We start from the raw sequence: 12,052 nt of genomic DNA, 5'->3' as shown, positions 1-12,052 counted from the left end.
ATAGATAGAGATAAAGATAGATGGATGGATAGATAGATATTAGATGGATAGATAGAAGATAGATAGATAGATAGATAGATAGATAGACATTAGATGGATAGATAGAAGATAGATAGATAGATAGATAGATAGAGATAAATATAGATGGATGGATAGATAGATATTAGATGGATAGCTAGATAGATATCTATGAAGATAGATGTATGGATAGACAGCTGAAGATAGATGGATGAATAAACATTAGATGGATAGATAGAAGATAGATGGATAGATAGATAGATAGATAGATAGATAGATAGATGAAGATAGATAGACATTAGATAGACATTAGATGGATAGATTGAAGATAGATGGATAGCTAGTTAGATATAAAGATAGATGGATAGATAGACATTAGATGGATAGATAGATGAAGATGGATGGATAGATAGACATTAGATGAATAGATAGAAGATAGACGTAAAGATAGATGGATATAGATACATAGATCCATATTTAATGGCTAGATCGATTTTTAATTGATTGTATATAAATAAATATATCTTTGTTGTAAATGATAAAATAAAACCTTGTAAGTGTTTCTAGAAAGTATACATAAAATGGGATGATAGAGATTAGTGAATACAAATTAGTAATTTAAGAGTAATGCGATACATAGATAGGCAAAGAAACTGTAATTGGATAAGAACTACAGAAATAGAAAGATACTGTAGATAAAAAGATTGATATATCAATAGATATGTGAGAGCAATAGATTAAAGGATAATTGAACAGAGAAATAGTTAAGAAAGATACAAAAACATATCGATGAAAAGAATTTCTGTGGCTAGACAAATAGATACAATAGATAGAGATAAATACTGTAGCTGGATAAAGAAACAGATGATAGATAGAATGTATAGATTATAGATAGATAGGGTACATAGAATAGAGGCATAAATAGTAAGATAATAGATACATAAGTAGATGATAGAATAGATAGATATGTGAGAGTGACAAATATATACACAATAGATAGATATAGATAATAGATGAGAAATAGATGATACGATAGATAAATAGATATGTGAGAGTGACAAATAGATATAGTAGAGACCAATACTGTAGCTGTATAAACAGTTGATAGATAAATATGAGACAGATTGTGTTTAATGTTTAAATTAAATAATACAGTCATGAAAAAGTTTGGGCACCCCTGTTAATGTTAACCTTTTTTCTTTATAACAATTTGGGTTTTTGCAACAGCTATTTCAGTTTCATATATCTAATAACTGATGGACTGAGTAATATTTCTGGATTGAAATGAGGTTTATTATACTAACAGAAAATGTGCAATCCGCATTTAAACAAAATTTGACCGGTGCAAAAGTATGGGCACCTCAACATAAAAGTGACCTAATATTTGTAGATCCTCCTTTTGCAAAAATAACAGCCTCTAGTCGCTTCCTGTAGCTTTTACTGAGTTCCTGGATGAAGGTATATTTGACCATTCCTGTTTACAAAACAATTCCAGTTCAGTTAAGTTTGATGGTCGCCGAGCATGGACAGCACGCTTCAAATCATCTCACAGATGTTCAATGATATTCAGGTCTGGGGACTGGGATGGCCATTCCAGAACATTGTAATTGTTCCTCTGCATGAATGCCTGAGTAGATTTGGAGCGGTGTTTTGGATCATTGTCTTGCTGAAATATCCATCCCCTGCGTAACTTCAACTTTGTCACCGATTCTTGCACATTATTGTCAAGAATCTGCTGATACTGAGTTGAATCCATCGACCCTCAACTTTAACAAAATTCCCGGTGCCGGCATTGGCCACACAGCCCCAAAGCATGATGGAACCTCCACCAAATTTTACTGTGGATAGCAAGTGCTTTTCTTGTAATGCCCCGTTTTTTTGCCTCCATGCATAACGCCTTTATGTATGACCAAACAACTCAATCTTTGTTTCTTCAGTCCACATGACCTTCTTACTTTATTAATATTCATTAAAATCCACAACCCTTGTGCAAAATATTTCAAAAGGGAAAAATAAAGGGAGGAGGGTAAGATGCTCACCCTTTACAATAGCCCTCCCTCCTGTCCACTACCTACCGCGGGGGTCGGCACCCTGATACCTGCGAAAAATGGCGCCCCCACTCAGCGGTGGCTGTCCCTGAAATTACCCTCAATGGACCCTCAACAAAGTAATGAAAAATAGATAGGGTTAAGAGTCATACACAGGGTACAAACATTCTGTCCACTGTGTGCAAAGTGCGCTGTATTGTTGACCGATGCACATTGACACCATCTGCAGCAAGATGATGCTGCAGGTCTTAGGAGGTGGTCTGTGGATTGTCCTTGACTATTCTCACCATTCTTCTTCTCTGCCTTTCTGATATTTTTCTTGGCCTGCCACTTCTGGGCGTAACAAGAACTGGAGCTATGTTCTTCCATTTCCTTACTATGTTCCTCACAGTGGAAACTGACAGTTTAAATCTCAGAGACAACTTTTTGTATCCTTCCCCTGAACAACTATGTTGAATAATCTTTGTTTTCAGATCATTTGAGAGTTGTTTTGAGGAGCCCATGATGCCACTCTTCATAGGAGATTCAAATAGGAGAACTACTTGCAGGTGGCCACCTTAAATACCTTTTCTCATGATTGGATACACCTGCCTATGAAGTTCAAAGCTCAATGAGGTTACAAAACCAATTTAGTGCTTTAGTAAGTCAGTAAAAAGTAGTTAGGAGGGTTCAAATCTAGAAATTGATAAGGGTGCCCATACTTTTGCACCGTTCAAATTTTGTTTAAATGCGGATTGCACATTTTCTGTTAGTACAATAAACCTCATTTCAATCCAGAAATATTACTCAGTCCATCAGTTATTAGATATATGAAGCTGAAATAACTGTTGCAAAAACCCAAATTGTTATAAAGAAAAAAGGTTAACAGTAGGGTGCCCAAACTTTTTCATATGACTGTAAATGCCATAAAAATACACAGTATATGTGATACAGTCTCTGAATCATTTCACACCATGGAGGTTGGTCTTTTTTAATTTCAGTACAGTTATTGTGGTACCGATCATCCTCTGGGAATAACAACCCTCAAATTTGTTGTCACCAGAATAAAAAGTACCAGATGTTTCTCTTCAATTAAATAAATATACATTCTTAGACCAGTGGATGTCTGCGGAGAGTTAGTCTCGGGATTTGCTTATTGAGGTATTTAATATTGGAGCAAAGTGTATTACATAGAAAATACCCATTTGTGCAGATATTGCCGCATGTGAAGAAAGTTTCGTACAACACACCGAGATCAATGGGTTATTTGTGTGTGTTGGTACATAAAGAGTTTCATGATCCTATCATTCTTATTGTTATAAACATCTTCTTAGGGTATAGTTTTGTTTTACAGCAGGGATGGGGAACCTTTTTACTGCCGGGGGCCATTTGGAATTTCCTACTAACCTTTGGGGGCCACACAACATTATCAACTTGAAAAATAACCCTGCTATATTTGGTCAAACGATTAATAAACGATTAATTAACTCACCCCTACTGTGGAGGCAGGAGCTGCTTCTCTTTGGTGCGACTATTGATCATCTTGTTTCTCATAGCTGCTTTTCCAGGTTTGTCTCGGTCTGGAGATGCTGGGGACATATACATCACAGGAGGGGCTGGGGCGCATAAATCACAGGAGACACTGGGAGTACACATCACAGGAGGGACTGAGGCATATACATTACAGGAGGGGCTGGGGCATATACATCAGTAGGGGGGCATGGACAGCCCTGGTGGTGGCACAGACATGACTGGGGACAAGGACAGCGCTAGGTGGCAGCACGGTCTACACTAGGTGGGAGCATGGACTGCACTAGGTGGCAGCACGGACTGCACTAGGAGGCAGCACGGACTGCACTAGGAGGCAGCACGGACTGCACTAGGAGGCAGCACGGACTGCACTAGGAGGCAGCATGGACTGCACTAGGAGGCAGCACGGCCTGCTCTAGGAGGCAACACGGACTGCACTAGGTGGCAGCACGGACTGCACTAGGAGGCAGCACGGACTGCACTAGGAGGCAGCACGGACTGCACTAGGAGGCAGCACGGACTGCACTAGGAGGCAGCACGGACTGCACTAGGAGGCAGCACGGACTGCACTAGGAGGCAGCATGGACTGCACTAGGAGGCAGCACGGCCTGCTCTAGGAGGCAGCACGGACTGCACTAGGAGGCATCACTAGGGAGGCACAGACAGGTCTGGGGAAGCATAGACTTCAACATGAGGGCACGGACTGGGGGGCATAGACAGCAGTGGGAGGGTGCAGACAGCAGTAGCAAGTTCAGAACACTGGGGGATACACAGTACTGAGGAGTGGCACACAGCACTGGGGAGCATAGACAGCATAAGGGGGACACACAGCACTGACCGTGGCAAGGACAGCACTGGTAGCAGCATGGATAGCAGTAGTTGGTGCAGACAGCACTGGGGGGCATAGACATCACCCAGGGGGTACAGACAGCACTAGGGGGGCACATACAGCAGTGGGGGGTTACACAGCACTGAGGGGGTACACAGCACTGGGGTGTACACAGCATTAGAGGGTACAGAGTGCATTAGGTGGTACACACTGTACTATGGGGGAACACAGCACTGGAGAGTACACACAGCATTAGGGGGGTACACACAGCATTGGGGGTACACACTGTACTAGGAGGTACACAGCACGAGGGGGTACACAGCACTGGGAGTACACACAGCATTAAAAGGTATACACAGCATTAGGGGGTACACACAGCATTAGGGGGTACACACATAATTAGGGGATACACACAGCATTAGGGGATACACACAGCATTAGGGGATACACAGCATTGAGAGGTACACACAGCATAAGGGGGTACACAGCACTGAGCGGGGGGGGGGAGCGATGGGTTGAGTACTCACAATGAGGGGGAGTCACACACACAGCACAGCACAGGTCTGGGAGGCTGGTAAATCTGCTGCAGCTCTTCTGTGACTTATCGCAGCGTGCTACTTACCCCGCCCACCAGAGCACACTAGCACAGGCCGGGGTTAAGCCTAGAATGTATGGGCTGCAGTCAGGTCCTGGAAGTCAGGATCTGGATAGAGCCCGTACATTCTAGCATCTACCCTCAGGGCATCAGGCAGTGGGATTTAAAGGGCCAGCAGCCGGGAAAAGCGTAGCTGCCGCCAGAGCACAGCGCTCCCCGGGAATGTGCCCGGGGGCCGCATAAAAAGTCGTCACGGGCCATATACGGCCCGCGGGCCGGAGGTTCCCCACCCCTGTTTTACAGGAATATAAAATGTCAGTAATGCTGGAGACATTAATAGTTAGACAATGTAATGTCATGTTTTCTTGTAGAACATATTTATTCAATATCTAATGTACAATATATACAAGTAGCAGAATGAATGTATAGAAAGAAAAATCTAAACTAATCCTTCTATGTATTATCTATCTATCTGTCTGTCTATTATCCAATTTTATATATACTTCATAGAAACACAAGGTTTATTTTATCATTTTCAACAAAAAGTTACTTATTTACAATCAAAAACCTTACATTCATGCTAACACAAAATAATACACCTACACACACCTAGTGCGATATGAAGAATACCTGGCCATTCTGGTATTTACAGTATTTTCCTGATTATAAGGTGCACTTTTTTCCCCCAAAACTTGGGATAAAATGGGGGTGCGTTTTATACTCCGGATATGGCTTATCGGGCCAGTGGCAGTGGAGTGGGATCCTAGGAGGCAGGGTCGGTGATACTGCGGGCTCGGAGGAGGGGGGGTGTCACTGCAGTGGAGCGGCTCTAGAGCGTCACAGGATGGGGTATCACGGCGGCGGGTGCCATTGATCTGACTGTGGACTCCATTGAATCCCCCGTTGTTGATACAATGGACTTCAAGAAAATGGCCACTGAGGCAGCACATGCACAGATTGACACAGTGTACTTCAAGAGAATGTCCGCGGAATTCTATCTGAGCACGCACCACCTCCGTGGCCATTTTCTTTAAGTCCATCTCGTCAACTGCAGATGATACAATGGAGCCCGCATTCAGATCACTAGTACCGGCCGACGAGACACCCCGTTCTGTGACCCTCCTGAGCCGCTCCACTGCAGTGACATCCCCGCAGCATGCTGGCAGATCAATGGCACTTGCTGCCGCGACACCCCCTACCCCGCAGTACCTCCAACCCTCCGTCCACTGACCCTCCTGAGCCACAACACCCCCTCCTCTGAGCCCACAGCATCGCTGAGCTGGCCTCCTGTGACCTTCCTGAGCCGCTCCACCACCGTCGCCCCCTGTTGAGCTAATATAAGACGCACTAGGATTATAAGACAGACCCTCATTTTAAAATTAAAAAATATTTTTTCCTATTATTCTCCTCTAAATTAGTGGTGTGTCCTATAAACCAGTGCATCTTATAAAACAAAGAATATGGTACTTTTACAGCATTCACCATATGGAATATGTAACATTATAATTTTATAGAAGAATCCCTGCAGATGTGTCTATACCAATAATGAACAGGGTTTCTTCTATTCTTCTCTATGATAAAATGTTCTGTAAGGGAGAAGTTTTTTTATTTTTATTTTTTACTGTACACTTGATATTTTTTAGTCTACTACCAGACTTAATGCCATCAATGTATAAGGGAACTCTGGTACTGCATTACTGCTATATGAAAAAATGAGATTTTTAGTTTATGAATTGGCCAATGCATGTAAGCCCGGAAACCAAACGGCAAGGTAAATCTCAATATTCCGGGTCCCTAACTAAAATGCCACTATCTAGGTTAAAAACATCCTTGTCTGGGCAGCTAGACTAAAAATCTAACTTGAAATGCCACTATCTGGACTAACCTCCATGTCTGGGCAGCTAGGACTCCTGGTATAAGGATTGTGAACACAGCCTGGTTTATAGGGCGGATTTATGGTCTTACTTAGACCCCTGGCTGCCATAACTACCTATGGGCACTAAGGTATCTCAGTATTGAATATCATATTTCATAGTGTCACTTTTTAGTAACAGAAGTCTATAATCAGTGTTATAGTGGTCTGAGCACTTCAGAGAGCACTTTCAATCTGGAATAAAGCGTATCTCATGATTGTGATGTTCTCACAAATATCAATGAGTTCCTACTTGATGATTTTTTTTTAACTTCCAGAAATTTCTGTTGTTTAACAAGAAAAAAATAGACAGCTTAATAAAAAATTAGCCACAATCTTAAGAGAAACAGAAGGAAAGTAGAAATGAATGAACCTGAAATATAAAGTTCAGCGTTCATACTGAGCACAGACTTTAGAACAGAAAAGTGTTTGAGTTCGGAGTTCAGGTGCTGTACGTATGCACACCAGTCGCGCGAGCATCGCTATTATTATTATTATTATTATTTATTATTATAGCGCCATTTATTCCATGGCGCTTTACAAGTGAAAGAGGGTATACGTACAACAATCATTAACAGTACAAGACAGACTGGTATAGGAGGAGAGAGGACCCTGCCCGCGAGGGCTCACAGTCTACAGGGAATGGGTGATGGTACAATAGGTGAGGACAGAGCTGGTTGCGCAGTGGTCTACTGGGCTGAGGGCTATTGTAGGTTGTAGGCTTGTTGGAAGAGGTGGGTCTTGAGGTTCCTCTTGAAGCTTTCCACGGTAGGGGAGAGTCTGATGTGCTGAGGTAGAGCGTTCCAGAGTATGGGGTATGCTCAGTGCTCAGCCCAAGAGCGAGCCACTTGCTGTGTCTGAATGGCCCACACTGGGGGTAGTAAGAGCGTGATCGGAAAAATGAAAAAAGAACACCCACCCTCCCCCAGACATGATCTGTGTATGGATGGCTGCATGTGGATGAAACCTGAACTGCCCAATCAGTGACTTCCATTGGGGTTCAGGTCAAATCCGGGCCCAGAACTGAACTTTATCTAAAGTCTGGCTGAACCAAATTTCAACAGGTCCGCTCAACTTTAAAGGAAAGGTATAGGAGAGAGGTTAAGGGGTTGTCCAGGTTTGAGAACAAAGACTGCAGTCACTCTATCTCTATGTAACTACAGACCTCTGAATTGTGACAGTGTGATGCGGATGCTGTGTCATCATTTCGCAGTATTGCCGGTGCGAGCAATCATGAGCGAACAAGATGCATTCCGCTTCCCGCATTTCACTTCTATTAAACAAAGCTGGATGAGACTCGTTGGCACATGATCATATATGTGCAAATGGCACCCTTGCATCGGCAATACTGACACGATTCAGAGGTCTGAAGTTACAGAGAGTGACTGCAGACTATGCTCTTAATCCTGGACAACCCCTTTAACCCCTTCACGACCGCGGGCAGTAAAATTACGTCCTATGTTAACGTGACTTAACGAACAGGGACGTAATTTTACTGCCTAAACTTCATTTGATTGCCGTGGCCATAGCAACGGCTTTCAAATGATGTCCCCTGCTGTTTCTTACAGCAGGGGACCTTTGCTTGACCCCAGGGGGGGCGGCATCGCCACCCCCTATCGACGATCGATGTGATTGGCTGTTCAAATCTGAACCGCCAACCACATCGATCGCACTAATTTCGGCAAAAATAATGCCCGAATTAGTGCGATCCTGTGAGATCCAGCTATGAGATGCCGCAGCTGCTGCAGCATATCATAGGTGGACCTCAAACATGCCGCCCCCAGCCCCTGCAGCACTGATTGGAGCGATCGTGCTATGACGCGCAATCGCTCCAATCAGTGTGCAGTGGGGCGGTCTGATCTGCCAGTGGCCGCCCTCCCCAGGCCTGTGCTGGTCTGCGAGCCCTCCCCCAATATGTCTGCAGCGTGCAGTGGCTGGTACTTGTGGTACCACGCCACCGCTGCTGCTGCCGCCGTAGCTGAGGTCACCGCTGCTGCTGCACGTGAGTACTGTGCTCACTTTGCAGCCCGTGCGCGCTCCCGTGGTGCCCCTGCGCGCTGCCGTGATAGCCCCTGCCGTGCCCACCCCGCGATCTGCTCCCCCCAACCCCCCCCCCCCCGACATCCCGATCTGCTCCCCCCGCGATCTGACTGCCTCCCCCATTATCTTTATTCTGCTTCTGCAGCTCCCCCTCTGCTCTCCCCCCCCTCTGCTCTCAACCCCCCCTCTCCCCCTCTGCTCTCCCCCGACGTCCTCTTACCTGTCTTCACCGGCCTGATCACATCTGCGTCCATCGCTGGGTCCTTCCTGGGCATTCTGCTGATCTGCCTGCTGCTCCTGTAAAGCTGTCCATCTCTCTGCCATCTGTTCCTCTGCAGCTCTTCTGGTCAGTGATCCTCCTGCTAGTCCTCTGGGTACTGTGAGTATAACTTTTTTTTTTTTTTCCGTATCCCCTGTCCATTTTTACACCTCATCCGTCCGTGCGTCCTGCCAAGCGCTAATCAGGAATGCAGATAACGGATCGGCATCCCTGCTCAATTTTTGGCGTGACTTTTTTTTCCGTATCCCCGACGCTTTTTGTATCGCATCCGTCCGTGCGTCCCGCCAAGCGCTGATAGGGGATGCAGATAACGGATCGGCATCCCTGCTCAATTTTTGGCGTGACTTTTTTTTCCGTATCCCCGACGCTTTTTGTATCACATCCGTCCGTGCGTCCCGCCAAGCGCTGATCAGGGATGCACATAACGGATCGGCATCCATGGTCAATTTTTGGCGTGACTTTTTTCCGTATTCACGACGCTTTTTGTATCGCATCCGTCCGTGCGTCCTGCCGAGCGCTGATCAGGGATGCAGATAACGGATCTGCATCCGTGGTCAGTTTTTGGCGTGACTTTTTTCCGTATTCACAACGCTTTTTGTATCACATTCGTCCGTGCGTCCCGCCGAGCGCTGATTAGGGATGCAGATAACGGATCGGCATCCCTGCTCAATTTTTGGCGTGACTTTTTTCCGTATTTGCGACGCTTTTTGTATCGCATCCGTCCGTGCATCCCGCCAAGCGCTGATCAGGGATGCACATAACGTATCTGCATCCATGGTCAATTTTTGGCGTGACTTTTTTTTTTACGTATCCCCGACGCTTTTTTTTATCGCATCCGACCGTGCGTCCTGCAGCGGCCGATCAGTGCACCGCGTCTGTGCGTTTGAAAAGTCAAATGGCGCTCCTTCTCTTCTGAGCCCCGCCATGCGCTCAAACAATTACTTTCCACCACATATGAGGTATCTGCGTACTCAGGAGAAATTGCACAATACGTTTTATGGTGCATTTTTTCCTGTTACCCTTGTGAAAAAAAAAGCTACCTAGTTGAAGCAACCGTTTTGTGGTAAAAAAAAAAAATTTTCTTTTCACGGCTCAACGCTATAAACTTCTGTGAAGCCCCCAGGTGTTCAATGTGCTCACCAAACATCTAGAAAAATTATTTGAGGGCTCTAGTTTCCAAAATGGTGTCACTTGTGGGGGAGCTCCACTGTTTAGGCACCATAGGGGGTCTCCAAACGTGACATGGCGTCCGCTAATGATTCCAACCAATTTTGCTGTCAAATGGCGCTCCTTCTCTTCTGAGCCCCGCCATGCGCCCAAACAATTACTTTCCACCACATATGAGGTATCTGCGTACTCAGGAGAAAATGCACAATACATTTTATGGTGCATTTTTTCCTGATAGCCTTGTGAAAAAAAAGCTACCTAGTTGAAGCAACCGTTTTGTGGTAAAAAATTTTTTTTTTCTTTTCACGGCTCAACGCTATAAACTTCTGTGAAGCCCCCAGGTGTTCAAAGTGCTCACCAAACATCTAGAAAAATTATTTGAGGGCTCTAGTTTCCAAAATGGTGTCACTTGTGGGGGAGCTCCACTGTTTAGGCACCATAGGGGGTCTCCAAACGTGACATGGCGTCCGCTAATGATTCCAACCAATTTTGCTGTCAAATGGCGCTCCTTCTCTTCTGAGCCCCGCCATGCGCCCAAACAATTACTTTCCACCACATATGAGGTATCTGCGTACTCAGGAGAAAATGCACAATACATTTTATGGTGCATTTTTTCCTGATAGCCTTGTGAAAAAAAAAGCTACCTAGTTGAAGCAACCGTTTTGTGGTAAAAAAATTTTTTTTTCTTTTCACGGCTCAACGCTATAAACTTCTGTGAAGCCCCCAGGTGTTCAAAGTGCTCACCAAACATCTAGAACAATTATTTGAGGGCTCTAGTTTCCAAAATGGGGTCACTTGTGGGGGAGCTCCATTGTTTAGGCACCTCAGGGGGTCTTCAAACCCGACATGGCGTCCGCTAACAGGTGCAGCTAATTTTGCACTCAAAAATTCAAACGGCGCTCCTTGCCTTCCGAGCACTGCTGTGTGTCCAAACATTTGATTTCCACCACATATGAGGTATCTGCGTACTCAGGAGAAAATGCACAATACATTTTATGGTGCATTTTTTCCTGTTACCCTTGTGAAAAAAAAGCTACCTAGTTGAAGCAACCATTTTGTGGTAAAAAAAATTTTTTTTTCTTTTCACGGCTCAACGCTATAAACTTCTGTGAAGCCCCCAGGGGTTCAAAGTGCTCACCAAACATCTAGAAAAATTATTTGAGGGCTCTAGTTTCCAAAATGGGGTCACTTGTGGGGGAGCTCCATTGGTTAGGCACCTCAGGGGGTCTTCAAACCCGACATGGCGTCCGCTAATGAGTGCAGCTAATTTTGCGTTCAAAAATTCAAATGGCGCTCCTTCCCTTCCGAGCTCTGCCGTGCGCCCAAACAATTGATTTTTACCACATATGGGGTATCAGCGTACTCAGGAGAACATGCACAATAAATTGTATTGTGTACTTTCTCTTTTCTCCCTTGTAAAAATGAAACTTTTATGGCTAAAGTAACATTTTTGTGTTAAAAAGTAAAATTTTCATTTTTTCCTTCCACATTGCTTTGGTTCCTGTGAAGCACCTAAAGGGTTAATAAACTTATTGGATGTGGTTTTGAGCAGTGTGAGGGGTGTAGTTTTTAGAATGGGGTCACTTTTGGGTATTTTCTGTCACCTAGGCCTCTCAAAGTCACCTCAAATGTAATGTGGTCCCTAAAAAAATTA

The 12,052-nt window shown here is 44.6% G+C and overlaps 1 protein-coding gene across 2 annotated transcripts in view; it reads left to right on the top strand.

The window, feature by feature from the left end:
- ARL14EPL (ARF like GTPase 14 effector protein like) overlaps nucleotides 1-12,052 on the top strand; it is a 75,083-nt gene that overhangs the window by 17,641 nt on the left and 45,390 nt on the right. The window lies entirely within an intron of this gene.

Source organism: Anomaloglossus baeobatrachus, chromosome 1 (assembly GCF_048569485.1).
Source record: "Anomaloglossus baeobatrachus isolate aAnoBae1 chromosome 1, aAnoBae1.hap1, whole genome shotgun sequence".
Taxonomy (NCBI): domain Eukaryota; kingdom Metazoa; phylum Chordata; class Amphibia; order Anura; family Aromobatidae; genus Anomaloglossus; species Anomaloglossus baeobatrachus.
Note: the sequence above shows the minus strand (reverse complement) of the source record. Positions and strands in the feature narration are given on the sequence as shown.